Raw genomic sequence first — 20,590 nt, 5'->3', positions numbered from 1 at the left:
ATACATACATATTATATTTATATACAGACAAAATATAGTAATATAATAAAATCCATTCCATAGCTTCATTATATTTGAATAAATGTTTACAGTACTTAATTCAAAGATTTATTTTTCACTGTATTTAAGATGGTCCCATAGTGCCTCAAAGACTGTATTTTAAAGCTGTTCTAACATGGTTGGATATATATTCTTCACCGACGAACAGTGTTTGTCCAGGTCTTGTAATCATAGAAGGTGTTATGTTCTTTTCTTTTTTTCCTCCTTTACTCAGTTGGATTAAAAAACCCTTCTTCCTCACACATTTGAGAGAAATGTGAGTGATTCTGTCAAAGAGAAAAGCAGAAGTGATGCATGATAGATTGTAAAGCTAGAAACTAAGAGAGTCTCGGTTTGCTATGGCATTTTGCCATCAGGAGATGCTATTATGTGGCCTATAGACAAGGATGCCAAGACTGAGAGCTTAAGGCTTATGTCCCATTTCAGACTGTTGGAAAGTGCATCTGCATCCATGTCTGTAACTGGAGTCAGAACTCCTTTCGCTGTACTTTACTGCCCCTGCAAGGGAATTTGAAGATCGTTATTCTAATGAAATTCAGACATTAGTGTTTCCAGCATCTAGGATCAGGCACTAGAGATAAAGGAGAGTCTGTGAACCTCACTCAGTTGGTTTGAAAATTTGGAAAATTTTGAAATTTTGAAAATCCCAATCTAGCTTGACTTCCTCATTTTACAGGTGAAAAATTGGAGACCCAGGAAGTTTAATAACTTGTCTCAGTTCATACAAAGTTCAATTTCCATTTGAGACCTTGGAAAAGCATTTCTTGAGACATAATGCCATTCGAGTATGGCACACTCGTACGGTCAAAAGGATCATGAGGCATCTGTCATACCATTAAGCAGACCATGTTTAACCCTCCTCATACCAAGATTCTCTTCCATTTTTTTCAATTCTCTTCCAATTTTGAAGAGCTTGGAAGAGTCTTTTTTTTCTTCTCTGGATATAAGATCTAATAAACACTACTGTTACCGATGCCTTTCATGAAACTGACAAAGCCCTCATGGTATTGCTTAGACACGTTTTGTTGTGCTATATTTTTGTAAAACTACATGTCCTGTATACAGTATTCGAAAATAGCTGGTCACCCTTTTTCTTCATGAGGACCCTTGGTCCACTTGACACTATAATTATTAATTCACTCCTGAATGTTTTTTCAGAACTTAAATCAAAATAAGGTATATTTCTTGACTGATGATAACATTTTTAGCTTTCTGATGAATATTTGCTTTAAACTAACTTTCTGGCTGTAGAACCTTAAATTTCATGCCTCTGTGGAAGAGCCGCCTATTACTCAGGACAGTGGGTGATGTCGTCATTCTGTGAGTCAGAACAGGCATTACTGTTTCTGTAACACAATCGAACAGGCAACACAAGCAAAAGATTTGCTTTAATCTTTCCCTTGGATATTTCTTATTTGATACATCTCATGTGGTTTCACTAGTTTTTGTTAATTATATCTTATGTATCTGACCAATCTTTTCTTTATTCTTAAAGAATCAAACAAAAATCGTATTTGTTCTTATGGAGACATTTATTTTTCCCCCAAGTTCTTTTAGAATTATTCTTAATCTCTTTGCACAAGAAATCTCCCAAGTGTGAAGTATAATATGAAAATTGAGTTTCCCCAGAATAGGGATACGGATCTGAACTAATCTTCAAGAAAGTGGGCCACTACTTTCAATCCTGCCGCTGACTCCATGTGTGGTCATGGACAAATCATGCAACTTTTATAAGCTTTAGAGTCCTTGGCTTAAAGACGAATGGTTTCAGCAAGACAGTTTGTGTATTTTCTACAAACTTCCACCTTTTATAAATGTTTCACTGAATAATTTTATGTCCTAAATTATAAATCATACAGAAATTAGAAACCTGCTGGGGTGCCTGTTCTAGTTTTTCTCTCTATATACAGAGATTTATATACTAATATTGTATTTTCTTGAATCATTTGGAACAGTGGGTTTTTTCCACAAATGTGTGCACAAAAATGGAATATATGCATCTTACAGAGACTGGAGAGACTACATAAGGAGTTTGAAGTATAGTTACACACGTGTTTTATACACACACATGCACACACAGAATGTGCTTACATAGTATGCACAGACTTCGTTCCCTCATTGACTCCCCTTAAACTTATAGTCCCTTGAGCCAGAATCAGAACATGACATCCATTTAACTGTACACAGAAGTCAGCAATGAGGGTAAGGAAATAAGAGTCTGTAAGCAAACTCTACTTCCGTGTTAGCACATGGAACAACGCAGGCGGGTCAGTGGGAATTTTGGTCAGATTTACTACTGAATGGATAAAAAGTAATAGCCACTTATTGCTGGAATAGTTTTGCTCATTTCACTTTAAGAAGTAAAATTTTTACAGTGAAAATTTATTTGTACAACGGAAGTTAGGAAAGTGTGTTAGTTAAATTATACTACAATTGTTTTCAGTATATACACTTTAAAATGGCATTATATAGGAACAGATAAAGTCAAAAGAATTGATCTAAGCACAAATTTTTACTAGCTAATTTTTTATACAGGATAGAAGAAACAGAGATGGAGAAACCAAACATGGGAACCTTATAAAAGTTACAGCAGGAAATAAAGAGTGGGACACATTTCCATTTGTTCATTTTGCTCATTTTCAAAGAGCCTTTACAAAGTTATTCAGAAATCTTGAGAAGTGGGGCTAATATAATCTTTGTAGATAAAGAAAAATATATATATATATTCTTTTGAGATCCAGGAACAAAACTTATGCCATTTGCATGTTTGTGGTATTTTAGTGCTGTCTGTGATAATTGCTGAAGTACAGTGCCCTATTTGCAATAATTAATTTGTGTCTTAGTTTGTGCCTTTTATGGTAGATATCTTAAATGATAATTTGAAAGTTAAAGTAGTCATATATAATAATTGTCATTGTGATGGTTAAACTTTGTGTCAATTTGGCTAAGCCACGATACCCAGATATCTGGTCAAACATCAGTCTAGATGTCACTGTGAAAATATATTTTAGATGACATTAACATTTAAATCAATAGACATCGAGGAAAGCAGATCACCTCCCATAATGTGAGTGGGCCTTATCCAATCAATTGAAGTCCTTAAGAAAAAAAGACAGGTTCCCCAGGGAAGAAAGAATTCTGCTTCCAGGCTGCCTTCCACTCAAGCAGCAACATCAGCTTGTTGCAGAGGTCTTTAGCCTGACCATCTGCTCAGTGGATTTTGAACTGCCATCCACCACAATTGTGTGAGCCAATTGCTTAATGTAAATCAATTTCTCTTTCTCTGTCTCTCTCACTCTCATTTTTCACACACAGACACACACATGCATGTATATACATACATCATATGTATGTTCTGTTTCTTTGGAGAATACTGATTGATGCAGTCATGAGAGACGGTCCTTCATGGGAGGCATCCTGTCTTCAACTCCCTAAAGATGGAATTGGGGAACTGCCAGTAGCGTAGCTAATTATAATATTTCAGGTGAGCCTTGTGTGGAACCCAGTCTCAAAAGCAGTTAGGACCCAGTTATTTAGGGATTTATGAAACACAGTTTTACCCTGTGCATTGTATCTAAAGCAAAATGAGCAATTATTTCTTAATGTGGAGTTTCAGCACAACTTAAACCATCGAACAAGTACACAGTCATTCCATTTTCCATTTCTAAGTTTTGAGTGGTATTTGTGGGAGGCTAGCAGAAAAAATGGGTTGGAATAAACTAAAATAGAGTGAAAATGTTTCAAGGAACCAGAAAAAGAAAAAAGAGCATGCTATCTTTTTTGAGTATAAATAAATAGATTATAAACACATGCCCAAAACCAAAAAAAATAGTAATTGAAAGTAAGATTCAGTGTCACACTTTGTCTCCTTTCCTGTGTCCTGTTTTTAGTTCTTACTCTGTCAGTTACAAAAAATAATTCTACATATTACTTTTTGAGTTCTGAAACCTGTGTGATCATGTTAATACATTTTTACATAGAAGATAAGGAAGGGAGATGAAATATATTACTTCCTACTTTCATTACTTCCTTATTTCAAGTTTGGTTACTTATGGTACTATTTTTAATTCTTCTAATAACTATATATTTTAAGTCATAAATCAAACCTGTTTTTTAAAATTTTTTACTACGGTCTCATCTATCCACCATATTCTCCTACTTTAACACTGTCAAATCTTACACCATATATATTGTTTTGTTATTCTTTAACTTCATAGGCTTCAAAAAATGCGTACATTATTTATATTATCATTTTACGTATTATTCAGTGAAGAATCAAGTAGTATATATTAAATATTTAAAATATGCTGTATTTCCATCATATTCATATTTGATTCATCTTGGGAAACTCCATTTTGTCTGCAATTTTAATCAACTTCTTTGTAATTTTTTTAGCCAAGAAAGTTGCCTTCCTCGTTATATAACCAAGAATGTCCAGATTCTTGATCATACTTTTTTTAAAAAAAGTTTTCTCTTTCTTTATGAAAACATTCAACAAAGAATGCCTTGGCTTCCAGTTTTCTTTTATATTGATTATGTTTCAGACCTGTGGCCAAATTGTCAAGCTGGGAATTCTTTTATGTTTCTGGGTGAATTCTGTTTTTTCCTACATCCTTATGATACTGAGTTCCATAGATTCCTTGTTAATTTATTGGAGGACACCGAATAAGTTTTTTAGCAAAGATGTGCTAGAGTACAATTTCCAACTTGTTGCATATTTGAAACTCACCAGTGTGCCTTCATACTTGATTGACTATGTCATGGATGCTTCTCAGTTGCATTTTCAGTTACTCTACAAGTATATTCTTCAATGACACACTCAGAACCTGCAGTTCATTAACTCTTTTGCTTTTTCCAAATCCATCACCCCCTCCTTTTATCCCCTTTTTCGTATCTTTCTGTCTTCATATCTTTATGTCACTTTAGTCTCGTGATCCAGCATTTCAAGAACATCATTGCCAATAACCAACTTCCATCTTCTGTCTTTTCATCACACTTACTCAGCAAAAACTCAAACCTGGATGATCCCTGCTATTTCTGTTTTCTGCACCAATTTCTGAGTGTCTAACTATAAGTGGAGAAATTTGTGTAACAGAATGTATCAGTGGCACCATAAACTTCTTAACATTGAACTTAAATGTTTTTTTTTCAATTTGTATGCTGTTTATTCAAGCGTAGTCTTGCAGCTGGATCCTCCCCATCAATAATTAAATAAATTCAAGTGTCTCCCATCTTAAAAGATAAAGTCACTAACTCTCTTGAGCATGCATTTCTTTCTTGCCAGTTGTGAGATTCTCATCTTTGCTGCAGCCATCTCTTGTGTGGATCTCAGCTTTTTCAACTCTGGCTTATTCTACAGTAATATGCTTATCTGCTTTAGGTCTTTCAAAAATTCATCGAATGTTTGATCTGTTTAGGCTCTTCAGTTCCATTCTTGATGTAATCGACTTAATACGTTTTACATTCTTCTGAACAGTGCATACGTGGGGATGAAAAGTAATGCCTGTTTTCAGGTGACTATCTTGTATTTAAAGATGACATAGAGCTTGCAAAAATATGGACTTAAGGGAGTTAAGGAGATAATTTAGGCCAGGCATTCATTCTTTAAATGAGGAAACTGGTGTCAAAATAATCATGTGAAAGCATGATGTGATCAAAATATTTATATTAGGGTTGCTTTCAACTGCAGCTAAATACAACTAAAGAGGAATGAAAATGGAGATTACCATAATGAAAATACAATTATTTTTTTATTTTTGAAAAAAATTTAAAAAGGTATGAAAATAATAACTTTGGTTTTCATTTTAATATATTGCAGAAACCAATTTCTACCCTGTTATCCCTCCCTAATACCCTTGTTTTTCTTTTAACGTTAAAGCAGTCACACAGAAAGTTCCAGTTCAAACTAAGGTAAATTAAACAAGTACCATTTTCCCAGTAATCAGTTTTCCATTAATTTCTTGTATGTTTTTCCTCAGAACAAGCTCTAAAAAGTATTTAAGTTTGGAAATATGATAAAATTTTATCAAAAAATTATATAATTCGTTAAGTGTCACTGAGTATCCTGGTATTTACATAAGACAATAAAATGATAACAAGACTGAAAATGTGATTTAAACACAAAACAGTACTGTAGGCAGAAAATTTACTAAATAATACATAATTCAATATGATACCACATCAGTTGGAGTAAACTTGCCATCGCTTCTCACATGGCATGGCTATGGTCTGTAGTATGGTGGGTCAGTTTCCTACTCACCCTACTCGTGATTTCATTTTAAAAGTTGAATTATCTGGAAATCATTGACCATAATCAGGGACTATTAATCAGCTCATTATGTATCCCCATAGGAATAAAATTATAAAATTATAAAAATAATAACATAGGTGCACCTGTGTGGCTCAGTTGGTTAGGTGTCCAAGTCTTGATTTCAGCTCAGGTCATGATTTCAAGGTTGTGAGATCAAGCCCCACATTCTTAATCTTATAATTTCTTGCTCTTATAAGTGGCTTTCCTTCTCTCAATTTTAAATACTTTGTTTTGTTACACGAGATGGTGCAAAATATCTTACTTGCAACTTTTTAGAATTTTTTAAAGAAAATTCAGGAGAGAACTATACATTTTTTTTAATTTTTAGATTTTAAACAGAGTTTCATACATAAGATTTGATATTTTAAAAGATACATTGAGCTTTGATCATTTCAGTCTTTAAGAAATTGAATGTTTGCTTCCTCCCAAATAATCATCTCTTCTTAATTTTCTTTTATTGTATAGATATAATACTTACTGTTCCTAATTTTTAATAGTATGTTAATTACAATACTGCTTTGGTATGACACCAGAATAATACGAATGTAAGGAAGTATTCATGGGTAACTTTGGTGATGATAGGAATGTTAACTCTCTCTCTCTCTCTCTCTATATATATATATCTGTGTGTGTGTGTGTGTGTGTATAATATATAGTATATATATTATATAATTGCATACATAATCCATATTCTATATTCTATATACATATATATGCAGTATATACAGTATATATAGGCATAGCTCACTTATTGCACTTCCTTTTATTGCACTCCACAGATACTGCACTTTTTTTTTTACAAATTGAAGGTTTGTAGCAACCCCATGTCGAGCAAATGTAGGCACACTTTTCCAATAGTATATGCTCACTTCATAACTCTGTTATATTTTGGTAATTCTTGTAATACTTCATACTTTTTCATCATTATTATATTTGCATGGCTGCAACCTCATGATAAAACCTGAACGAATGAATAAGTTTCTTCTTATGGATGAGCAAAGAAAGTAGTTTCTTGAGATGGAACCTACTTCTAGTGAAGATGTTGTTAAGACTGTTGAAGTGACACAAAATTTTAGAATATTATATAAACTTAGTTGATAAAGCAGTAGCAGGATTTAAGAGCAGTGACTCCAATTTTGAGAGAAGTTCTACTGTGGGTAAAGTGCTCTCAAACAGAATACATGCTACAGAGAGATATCATTCATAAAAGGAAGTGTTAATTGATGTAGATGACTTCATTTTCTTATTTTAAGAAATTGCCACAGCCACCCCAATCAGTCAGCTGCCATCAACATCAAGGCAAAGACCCTCCACCAGCACAAATTATGTCTTGTTGAAAGCTGAGGTAATGGTTAGCATTTTTTAGCAATAAAGTATTTTTTAATAAACTATATTCATTGTTTTTTAGACACAATGCTATTGCATACTTAATAGAGACAGTATAATGTATACAAATTTTATGTGCACTGGGGAACCAAAAAATTCATTCAGCTCATTTTATTGCAATGTTTGCTTTATTGTAGTGGTCTGGAACCAAACTCATCTATGAGAGAGAGAGTGTGAGAGAGAATTAGCATATATAGAATATAATCAGCATATATATGTGTGTATGTGTGTGTGTGTGTGTTGTCTTATATATAGAAAAGATAAAGAAAAGATGAGAGACCTTTCTTTTTTTTTTAAGGTTGTATTTATTTATTTGAGAAAGAGAGACAGAGAGAGAGCATGAACGGGGTAGGGGTGGAAGGAGAAGCAGACTCCCCGCAGGAAGAGCAGGAAGCCAGACATGGGGCTCTATCCCAGGACCCCGGCATCATGACCTGAGCCAAAGGCAGATGCTTAACTGACTGAGCAACCCACGCACCCTGAGGCCTTTATGGCATATCCTAGCCTGAGTTTCTATGTTACTAAATCTAAAATAATTCTCATTTTTATTCTTTGCCTTTTTTTAAGATTAAGTAGAAACAAATTAATTGAAAGCTTCTGATTATTTTTCGTCTTGATTACTGTATTTAATATTATTCTATTAACATTGTTATTATACATTACATATATAGAATTACTGGCGATTTTAACCTGTCCTTTTCAAATTTTTGTGAGTTAAAACAGTCTATCCACAACCAATGCTACTCTTGGATATTTTAAGCATGGACAGAGAATAGAAACATTATGTTGTTTTTATTCTGAATCATTCCCCACCCAAAGTGGTATTTCCTCAAAACAGTTTTATTATGAAAACATTGTAAATGTTTTCAATGTGATAAGTTTGAAGTGTTTTCCTATAACTCGTTCCTTAACTTCAATAAAAATTGTGAGAAATTACAGCATTTTATATTATATTTTGTGTTACTATTTGTATTGTTTCTCTTACATATAAGTTAATACATTCTTGATTTTGCTTTTTACTATTTTAGATTAGAATTCAAAACTATTTCATATCTAGACTTAGGATAAGTGTTGGTAATCTTTTCAAAGTGATATGTGGATTTTTTTACCCTTAATTATTTTTTTACTCTTAGAGATTTGGTTATTCTCAAAGGTGATAGAAGCTTAAATATTGTGAGATAAAGAAATAGAATTGGTAGTAGTAACAGGTCTACATGTCACTGCTGATTAACCTCCATGTTTGTATTTTGATATTTGACTTTTCTCTGTAAGTAAGTATAGATCTGTTGTCTAAGTAAAAACTATGTTGGTTTGCAAGCTGAGGAGTTCCCGAGGTGAAATCTGAAACCAGCTCAGGTACATAGAGTATGAGGAGAGATTCAAAGAAGAGGCAGCCTCTACAGATTGGTAGATGGTAGGTTTAATAAGCAAGGGAACTTGCATACAAGACTTGTGTTGGTGGCTGCAAGATGAGTGCATCTTTGCACTTGATAACCAGAATCCTAAAAGTTTATATAAAGGCCTTAACAGGGTTCAATAATGTATGTAATCCAAATGGTCTCAGCAGCACATTACTCTCTCAAGGCTCCATCTTTGAAATGGCTCCTAGTGTGGAAAGAGGGTTTGAACATGCATTTCAAGGACAGGAGGGAGTGAGGAGCCTCTGATTGTCCTAGTCCAGTTCACAGGTGAGCTAGCAATCACATTGTCTTGCTGAATTCCTTCAACAAATCGGAAGGTGTCATTTACACTGATGTAAGCACATCACTTGAAACAATATTTAATCAGTGATCTCATCTAATTAGGGAACAGTAGTACCCAAATGTGCATTTGTGTGGTGTTTATTCAAGGTCAGTATGTGACCCACCTAGGAAGAAAAGTGGCAATGGAAAAATGCCTGTAAACTCAAAGTTATCATTAAAAAGCAGAGGAACTAAATACATACTTTTCTAAAGAAGACATCCAAAGGGACAATGGGTATAGGAAAAGATGTTTAACGCCTCTAATTACCAAGAAACTGCAAATCAAAACGACAATGAAATATCACTTCACACCTGTTAGAATAGCTATTATCAAGTAGACAAGAGATACAATTCTCTGTTGGTGAGAAGGGAGAGAAAAGTGAACCCTCATATTCTATTCATGGGACTATGAATTGGTTCAGCCACTATGGCAAATAGTATGGCCATTCCTCATTGTTTAAAAATACAACTACTGTAGGCTGATTTATTTCACTTAGCATAATACCCTCTAGGCCCACCTGTGTTGCCACAAAGGGCATGATCTCATCCTTTTTTATGGCTGCATAATATTTCATATCACACACACACACACACACACACACACACACACACACGCCACATCTTCCTTATCCATTGATGGACACTTAGGTTACTTCCATATCTTGGCTATTATAAATAATGCTGCAATAGGTATGCATATATCTTTTCAAATTAGTGTTTTTGTCTTCTCTGGGTAAATACTCAGTAGGAGAATTATTTGATCATATGGTATTTTTATTTTTAATTTTTTAAGGAGTCTTTATACTGTTTTCCACAGTGGCTATACCAGTTTATGTAAACCAAAAGTGCACAAGGGTTCCTTTTCCTCCACATTCTCACCAGAACTTATTGTTTCTTGTCTTTTTGATTCTAGCCATTCCGACAGGTGTGAAGTAATAAGTCATTAGGGTTTGGATTTGCATTTCCCTGATGATTTGTGAAGTTGAGCATCTTTTTTTTGTTTCTGTTGGCCATCCGTATGTCCTCTTTGGAAAAATGTCTATTCAAGTCCTGTGCCCATTTTTTACTGACTTGTTTGGGGTTTTTTTGGCATTGAGTTGTGTAAGTTCTTTATATATTTTGGATGTTAACATTTCACTCATAAGTGGAATTTAAAAATCAAAACAAATGAGTAAACAAATTAAAATCAAAATCAGACCTGGAAATACAGAGAACACACTGATGATTTCCAGAGGGGACGGGGTGGAGGGATGGCAAAATTGGTGAAGGGGAACAGGAGATACAGACTTCTAATTATGGAATGAATAAGTCATGGGAATAAAAGACAGAGCACAGGGAATATAGTCAATGGTATTGTAATAGTGTTGTATGGTGACAGATGGTAGCTACGCTTGTGGTGAGCAAAGCATAAGGTGTAGAGAAGTTGAATTACTATGTTGTACACCTGAAACTAATGTAGCATTGTATATCAGCTATACTCAAATTTTTAAAAATTAAAAAATTAAAATGAAAATAGAACTACTATATGATCCATCAGTTCCAATTCCAGGTATATCCAAGGGAAATGAAAATAGGGTATCACAGAGATATCTGCACTCCCGTATTTACTGCAGCATTATTCACAACAGCCAAGATATGTAAACAACCCAAGGATCTGTCAGTGGATGAATACATAAAGAATATGGGAGATGCACGCACGCACGCACACACGCACGCACAATGGGATGGTATACTATTCATGAAAAAGAAGGAAATCCTGCCATTTGTAAAAACATGGGTCGACTGTGAGAGATAAGTCAGATAAGTGAGACAGAGAAATACAATTAGTGTATGACATTACTAAATATGTCAAATCTAAAAAAGCTACACTTATAAAAACAGAGTGGTAGTACCAGAGGCTAGAGGGTGGGAGAATTGGGGAGATGTTTAAGGGTCCAAAACATGCAACTAGTAGATAAATAAATCACGGAGATCTAATGCACAGCATAGTGATTATAATCAACAATACTGATCTTAAGCTTCACAGTTGATAAGAGACTAGATCTTAAGTGTTCTCAAGATCACTTGAGTGATCTTGACAGAGCTGTTAGGTAACACCAAAGTGGTAATCATACTGCAGTATGTAAATACTATCAAATTAACACATTTTACACCTTGAACTTACACAATGTTATATGTCAATTATATCTCAATAAAAAAGGTATCTAGGATATGAGCAAAACACTTAACAGTGGCTAAATATCTCACTTATACTTCCACGTTCCATTGGAAGAGAGAAGATATTCATGGATAACTTAGAGCTGGCAGATTCCTTTCTCTTCTTGGAACATAACATCAAGGAATAGTTTAAAATAAAGGAAGTTTAAGTTTAAAATAAAGGAAGTTCTATCTTCATTTATAAAATACAGCAACTGGAAATTGAAAAGTTCTATACATTGCTACAAAATTTGTCTTATGTTGACTTTTCTCTGATCTTCAAATGCATTAGAATAGCACAGTAGTTCTCACTTTGTGTTAATTATTGCAACCCTTATGTCCTCATATGACATTTCCATGTATATACTATATATTACAGACTGTATGTATATCTGTGCTTTATACATTTAAAAAAGTGATTTTTTTTTTTCAATCCCCAAATATCTATCACCCCTTCCAGGCAATATCACCCCCTTGTAAGAATTCCTGAAATAACTCTAAACCTGAGAGTTAAATTTCTTTTTTTACAGCATCAAAACCGTATATGTTAATTCAAAACTATGATTCAAATAATACCATTAAGATTAAAAATTAAATACTGAGCCTAAAAGTTCTTCCTGTATAGGATTTTCACAAAGGAATGTCTATAACATCAGGTTCCATTCTGAGTAACATGAGGAAGGGCCAAAACATCTTTGAAAACTAAAGCTGACTAGAAAACTAAAAAGTTAAAACAACAACAACTAAAGTTATTTTGATATTAAAAACTCCCAAATAAGGCTTTGTTCCAACTTGGCTGCAAAAATGGATGCTGGGTGGTTCTAATTTAAGACATCCTTAGGATGGGGGTAGTCACTGGCCTTCCCATCTTCTTCCTCCAGTGAAAACTGTTTATACTCTCAAATAATGGAAGGAGAGTTTGAAGTTTAAAACAAAAAGAAAGATACCATAAGTGTTGATTGCAATAAATGTACCAGATGATATAGACAGAGAGGTTGGTAATTATATTGCAAAGATCTCATTTTTGCAGTTCTAGAAGCCTAAGACTGGCAAACTGTAATTGTATCATTAACTGGAAACTCCTTTAGCTGTGGAGTGGGGTCAAAAGTAATCTCTTACTGTGGCTTATGCAACACGACAAACATTGGAGAGGCACTAACATAACACTTAATGAGGAAAATGATCTTTTGAAAAGTAAAGTGGCCAGTCTCCATCATAATGCTGAGATCCACTTCTAATATAACCCTAACATTATTGTTGATATACATAAGTATTCCTCCAAAAAGTAATCAGCTTTTAAATATCAAAGAAAAGATAATATTAAAAATGACATTTCAGTTTATGTGTTTGTGAGTCTTTCATAAAAATAAAAATTAAATAATTCATAATAAGAAGCTACCAGTACTTCTCAATTTTAGTAAAATGTTTACCTGAGAGAAGATGTTTTTATTAAAGAATTTATATACATGGTAAAATTGAGTCATTCTTAATGCCAAATTAAACTTCTAGTGTTTAATAATTAAACACATTTTTTTCCAGCTGGATCCATATTAATAGAATTTAGTGGGAATCAATAAAATAAGTATTGCCCAATTCACCCATAATACACCGGACCTTCCGTTCTTAACTCTTTTTCCACTGAGTCAATTACCAAGTATTAATTGCAGCTGCATGGTAGCAGCAACATAACTCAACCTCCCATTCTACCTTTCCTCATAAATGGTTTGCTGCAAAAGGAATGAGAAGACCCCTCCACTGTTTTTGACAGCTGTGAGAGAGGGACAATGGCAGGAATGTGCATAGATGAGTCAAAATTGGAACCAATGAAAACAAGAAGAAAAATTAAATAGGGTTTTTATGATTACGTCCTCGTATTTCTCACCTGTCTGTCTAGAGTTTCTGCCCTCCTTTCATGTCTGAATATAACCTTCTGCGAGAAGAATCCCAAATGAGTTACACTATTAGGAAAATCTTAACGATAGGAGTACCTCCTTATGATAGTAATTAGTCAATAGAGAGCAAGATTTAAATTGACTTAACTTAAATTGAAAGATTTTTTTATTAAAATAACTTATGATACAGATTAAGTATATAATTATTTTATATATTAATTGGTCATTATATACAGAAATGATTTTTAAATCACATTGCAACATTAGCAAGTTAATAAATGGAGTCCAGATTGAAAAAAGAACCTTTGCTTCATTTATTTTCTAGGATTTTCAGATTATTTGAGAGCTACAATTGAAGAGGGCTCTACTAGTACAAAAAAAAAAATTGGATAAGAAAATCTACATTTAAAATTAGGCTTTGGGGGCGCCTGGGTGGCTCAGTCAGTTAAGCATTTGCCTTTGGCTCAGGTCTTGTTCCCAGGGTCCTGGGATTCAGCCCCACACTGGGCTCTCTGCTCTGTAGGGAGCATGCTTCTCCCTCTCCCTCTGCCTGCCACTCCCCCTGCTTGTGCTCTCTCTCTCTGTGTCAAATAAATAAATAAAATCTAAAAAGAAAGAGTTGACCTTAAAAATAAAATAATAAAATAAAAATAAGACTTTGATATTTAATAATTATGTGATCTTTTATAAATCACCTTAGCAATAATACCAATAATAAAACAAAGAACAGTAAAAGTCTGGTACCTCGGGGTTGTTATGATAACTAATCACAGTCAGTATGTTACATAATAAAGATTTTAACTCCTAAGGGGCCTGTATTACTTATTTATGTATCTGTCCATCTAACTCACAAATACTTTGAGGGTATTGTGTAAGTGATACAGTGGAAGTTTCTGTATTATTCAGGATAAGATAGACTGGGTTCCAATGAGAACAACCACAATATCCCACTGAATAACACCACTAAATCCTATTGCTAATTCATATCACAGTCTAAAATCAGTCTGGCAGCTTTCCTTGACTGTTCTCAAGCTATGACTTTTAGTTTGAGACTCAGGTTCAAGTCTTATCCCTGAGGTATGGCTGAAAAGTTAATCTTTTAAATTACCAGTTCCATGATTTGTAATTTGAGGACAAAAATAGGAGCTACCTAGAAAGAAAATTAAATGAGATAATGTGTATAAAACAATTTGCACCAAAATGGCACACAGCACAAGCTCAATTAATGTGAGTCATTATTTTTCTGGGAAAAGTCAGGGTATAAGGTGATAATAAACCCATTCAGGAGATCTCAAGGCTTTCTCTTCTAACCTTTATGGAGCAAAACCCTATCCAGGTTTGTAGTGTTCCCCACCACCAACCTCTACCCCCCACCACACAGGCCAGTTCACATTCACCAAGATTGCAGCCTCTGCTATGTGATTGTCAATATGAAACCCTTTACACCTATGTTGTACTCTGAACATAGCGTTAGTGATTCTCTCTTCCTGTCATGCCTGTTATTGTTGGAGCAGGCCAATAAGACCCTAAGATGTCTTGGCCTAACTGCCTTTATTAATTCCTTCAGAGTAACTTTCTTGATTTTTTTTTCCCCCTATCTGGGGAAATTGCTTTGGGGAATTTAAACATCTCAGGTTCCATCTTTTGATCAGACTACAGCTTAATGTCTGGAAGTATCTTTGCCTTAGGTTTCTATCACCTTCCTTCATGAGGAAATGAACAAGACTAGCGTTTATGTTCCATTTCCTTATAGGGACCCCGGTTGGGAGACCCACCAAGCTTTGATTCCTCATACAGGATTCCCAGCCTTTTATTTCTAGTCAATGAAATGGACCACACCTGGAGGTATAGGGGAACATTCACCTGTTTGACTCAAAGGCCAAAAGCCAAAAGAGAAAAACAACACAAAACAAAACAAAACCCCCAGAACACAAAATGACAATTAAATAACAAAATAATCCATGGTGGAAAATCTATGAATGTGGCAACACTTTTCAGAAATCCAGGAAGTGGTAAATAGATACTGCAGATTGTGACACCCTCAGATGGTCTTATTCAGCTTTTTTTTAAAATTTTTGAATTTATTTACTTGTCAGATTGAGAGAGAGAGACAACAAGCAGAGAGAGCTGCAGGTAGAAGGAAAAACAGGTTCCCCACTGAGCAAGGAGCCCAATGTGGGACTCGATCCCAGGATCCTGGGATCATAACCAGAGCTGAAGACAGACGCTTAACCAACTGAGCCACCCAGGAGTCCCTTATTCAGCTTTCTTAATGCTGTGTTGGATTAGTGTTTTATGTTGAGAAAGTAAGAAACTGTTTAAACTCTACATCAGACTATACAGCTCAATGAGGAGAACTGTCATGTGTTCTTTCCTGTGTATTCTTCATGCTTAACTCAATCTTTGACACATAAAAGGTGCTTGATATGTGTATGTGTTGAATAAACATTCAGCAAACACTGATCCTTGTTTGTTGCATGCCAGGCCTTGTGGCGAAGTGATTGGCCATACAAAGATCAACTTAGTAGCCACATACTTAGTAGGCTTTTTAAAAAGTAGAAAGTGGGATTTCCAAAAATATCTTAAGATATGGCAGAAAAAAATTTATTGAGGAACATCTAATTTTTAGCAGTCTTAACCTTCAAACATGGAGGATGGAAAAGAATGGTAACTTATAAACGAAATCCTAAGGGCACAGAAAGGAAGAGGTAAAACACTCACTATTTGCAGATGGCATGATACTATATATAGAAAGCCCTAAAGACTCCACCAAAAAAATAACCATTTGAACTAAAAAATGAATTCAGTAGAGTTGCAGGATGCAAAGTTAACGTACAGAAATCAGTTGTGTTTCTCTACACTAATGATGAAGTAACAGAAAAAAATTAAGAAAGTAATCAATTTAAATTACATCAAAAGAATAAAATACCTAGAAATAAATTTAACCAAGGAGGTAAGAGACCTATACTCAGAAAACTGGAAGACAATGATGAAAGAAATTGAAGATGACACAAATAAATGGAAAGATATTCCATGCTCATGGATTAGAAGACTTAACATTATTAAAATATTATTTTATATTTATATTTATATATTTGTATATATTTATATTTATAATATTAACATTATTAAAATATTCATACTACCCAAAGCAATCTGTAGATTCAGTGCAATCCTTATCAAAATACCAATGGCATTTTTCATATAACTGGAACAAAGAATCCTAAAATTTGTATGGAAGAACAAAAGACCCCAAATAGCCAAAGCAATCTTGAGAAAGAAGAGCAAAGCTGGAGGTATCATGCTCCCTGATTTCAAAATGTATTACAAAGCTATAGTAATTAAAACAGTATGGTGCTGATATGGAAACAGATATGTAGACCAATGGAATTGAATAGAGAGCCTGGAAATAAACCCACACATATATGGTCAATTAATCCATAACAGAGGAGGCAAGAATATCCAATGGGGAAAAGACAGTCTCTGCAGTAAAAGGTGTTGGGAAAACTAGACAGCTGTATGCAAAAGAATGAAACTGGACCATATACAAAATATGTTATACCACATATAAAAATAAACTCAAAATCAATTAAAGACTTGAATATAAGACCTGAAACCATAGAACTCCTGTAAGAAAGCATAGGCAGTAAGCACGTGGACATTAGTCTTAACAACATTTTTTGGATCAGTTTTCTCAGGCAAGGAAACAAAAGCTAAAATAAACAAATGGGATTACATCAAACTAAATAGCTTTTGCATAGTGAAGGAAACCATCAATGAAACAAAAAGGCAATATATTGAATGGGAAAAGATGTTTACAAATCATACATCTGATAAGGGATTAACATCCAAAATATATAAAGAACTTACTGGATTTAATATCAGAAAACTAACAAACAAAGAAGGCATCCGGGTGGCCAACAGGCACACACAAAAAAAAATGCTCAACATCACTAACCATCAGGGTAAGGCAAATTAAAACCACAAGAGATATCACCTCATACCTGTCAGATTGGCTATTATCAAAGACAAAAATAGAACAAATGCTGGTGAGAATATGGAGAAAAGAGATCCCTTGTACTGTGTTGGGAATGTAAATTGTCCATTCACTATGGAAAACAATATGGAGATCCCTCCAAAAATTAAAAGTAGAACTTCCGTATGATCCAGCAATTCCACTTCTGTGTATTTATACAAAGAAAATAAAAACACCAACTTGAAAAGATATACGCACCCCCAAGTTCACTGCAGCATTATTTATAAGAGCCAACATATGGAAGCAACCTACGTGTGTCCATCCATAGATGAATAGATAAAGAAGATGTGAGATACACACCCACACACACACCCACACATACACAATGGGATATTACTCATCCATAAAAAAGAATAAAATCTTGCCATTTGCAACAACATGGATGGGCCTATGTGAAGTAAAATAAGTCAAACAGAGAAAGACAAATACCGTATGATTTTATTTATATGTGGAATCTAAAAAACAAACAAAACAGAAACAGACTCATAGGAACAGACTGTCGGTTACCAGAGGGGTGGGGTTAAGAGGTATAAACTTCCAATTATAAAATAAGTAAAGCATGGGGATATAATGTTCAGCACAGGGAATACAATCAATAATATTGTAATAACTTTGTATGGTGACAGATGCTAACTAGACTTATCATGGGAATCACTTCATGGTTTGTAAAAATACTGAATCATTATGATGTCATCATTATGGTACACAGCATTATTGATTATTGATTACGATATATATAAATATTATCACTATGATATATATCATTATGATGTACATCTGAAACTCACTTATACTTGAATTAAAAAAAAAACCTAATAGTGAGTAGACTAACCAAAATATGAATATTACATACACTTTAAGGTGGCATATTTTTCACACAATTTTCTTATTGAGGTGTAATTGTCATATCACATTCTATTAGTTTCAGGTGTATGACATAAGGATGTGATAGTAAGTCTAGTTAACATCACATAGTTTTAAGTTTTTTTAAAATTGAGAAATTAAACCATCAAAACAATTGCTCTGAGATCGTTTCCAAAGTTTTATTTCAATTTGCATGTTGCTAATAGAGGATAATAGTGAGAAAGCCCAGTCCTAAGGCCATAGATAACATAAAATATATAATCTTGCCTAGTGGTACATCCCGGCCAGAGATCGTTCAATAAAAGGAAATGAATATATACGAAAAATGTTCAGAGATAATTATGCTACTTTTTCAGCCTAAATACCTTGGAATTTGCAAAGACAGCTCATAGACAAAAGGGATACCACTAAAATTCAGTGCAATAGATTTCTCTATTCACAGTGACAGGAACATCTCTCTCAATATTACTTAGCTAATGAACGAATAGATCTGCTGTGAAGTTCCTAGGAGGCTCATTTTCTTGAGAACAGTAGTAAAAGTTAGCTGATGAATGACCTAAACTGCTTAATGTTTCTCCTTATAACTTCTGAGCAGCAAGGCGTATCCAGGCAAGTACTGAAGGAGTTATCCTCAGGAGGCCCTGGTGTCCTTGCAGGTTGTCAGAGGCAATGAGCCAGGTTTATTTCAAATGGCTCCTTAAATGAACATTTATTTTGTGCCAGTAACACGTTTTTGATTAACAGCTCCTTTGACTAATTTGCTTCCCCAAACAGCCCAATAAAGGACTCGTTTAAAACATAATTAAAAGCATGTTATTGCTAGCAGTTAATACTGATTAAAACAGGCATTAAGACAATTATCGTTGAAGGAAAGTAAGCACCCCGTAGTTTGCATAGAATCCATCCTTACTGTTTTTATGCATCTCGTGCAGAAATGGATACATGACAAGCTAGAGCCAGGGCTCATTCTTTATGGAATCATATCAAAGTATGTTCCTATTTTGTTTCTTTCTTTCAGTGAGCGGGAAAATCTTTCTATAGGTGGGCTACTGAAAATCGTTCTATAGGTGGGCTACAGCAAAACATTAATGTCTTCAACAAGGTAAAGCTCATTTTCAATCAGTATGAACTGATTCTGACTGTATGGAATAAAGCTCAGCTGTTCTTTTATAGTAAGAGGACATATACCTTCATTCTTTCTAAACACTCTCATTACAGAGAACTTCCTTAGTCACATAATAGATTGAATGCAGTGGATGTTAATACTGTTACTTGGCGCTTTGATCTATTTGTTTTCATATTGCTTCTTATTCAAGCATATTCTGTTGTGGTGTGAAAGAAAAATAATACCTTAAATGGTTTCTGATTCTTTAAGATTTTATTTATTTATTTATTTGAGAGAGAGCGAGTGAGCACAAGCAGGGGAGGAACAGAGAGAGAAGCAGACTCCCCACTAAACCAGGAGCCTGATGTAGGGGCTCAACGTGGGGCTTGATCCCAGGATCCTGGGATCATGACCTGAGCCTAAGGCAAATGCTTAACCAACAGAGCCACCCAGGTGCCCCCCGCCCCGTTCTTTTTTTTAAAGTGCCTTTTAAAACAGAGCAATAGTGGAAATTAATATTATATGAAAATAACTACATCAAGTTTTTGCAACAACTTCTGTGTTTTGCTTCGAATTATGACTTTTCAGGAATTCGGTAGGTAATACAAAAGGAACATGTGTTTTGCATGAAAGATTATTTTATTGAAAATGAAAATATAGAAAATAGCATCCAGTTTATATAAAATATTTTTCTTACGATCAATTTTATATTTGAGTATAACCTCTTATTTTGTGACTATTCAAGAAGGCATATGGTGGAAATAATGGCAATTGAGTTTGGGTATACTTGACTAGAGCAAAGCTGTCTTTATACAATGGATTTATAAGTCATCTTAAAAATTTAACATAAAAGATTGCAAAGATCAAACTATGCCAACAGGTTTGATCATTTGTTCTGGATTCCCACTTTGCTGGGGTAGCCCCTGGATAGACTAACAAATAGATGGCACTCCCCAGGTGCCATGGCCGAGTGTATTTATCAAGGGATGATTTGTCTTT

Source organism: Ursus americanus, chromosome 1, assembly GCF_024610735.1.
Source record: "Ursus americanus isolate L20-20 chromosome 1, mUrsAme1.1.p, whole genome shotgun sequence".
NCBI classification, from domain to species: Eukaryota; Metazoa; Chordata; class Mammalia; order Carnivora; family Ursidae; genus Ursus; species Ursus americanus.
Note: the sequence above shows the minus strand (reverse complement) of the source record.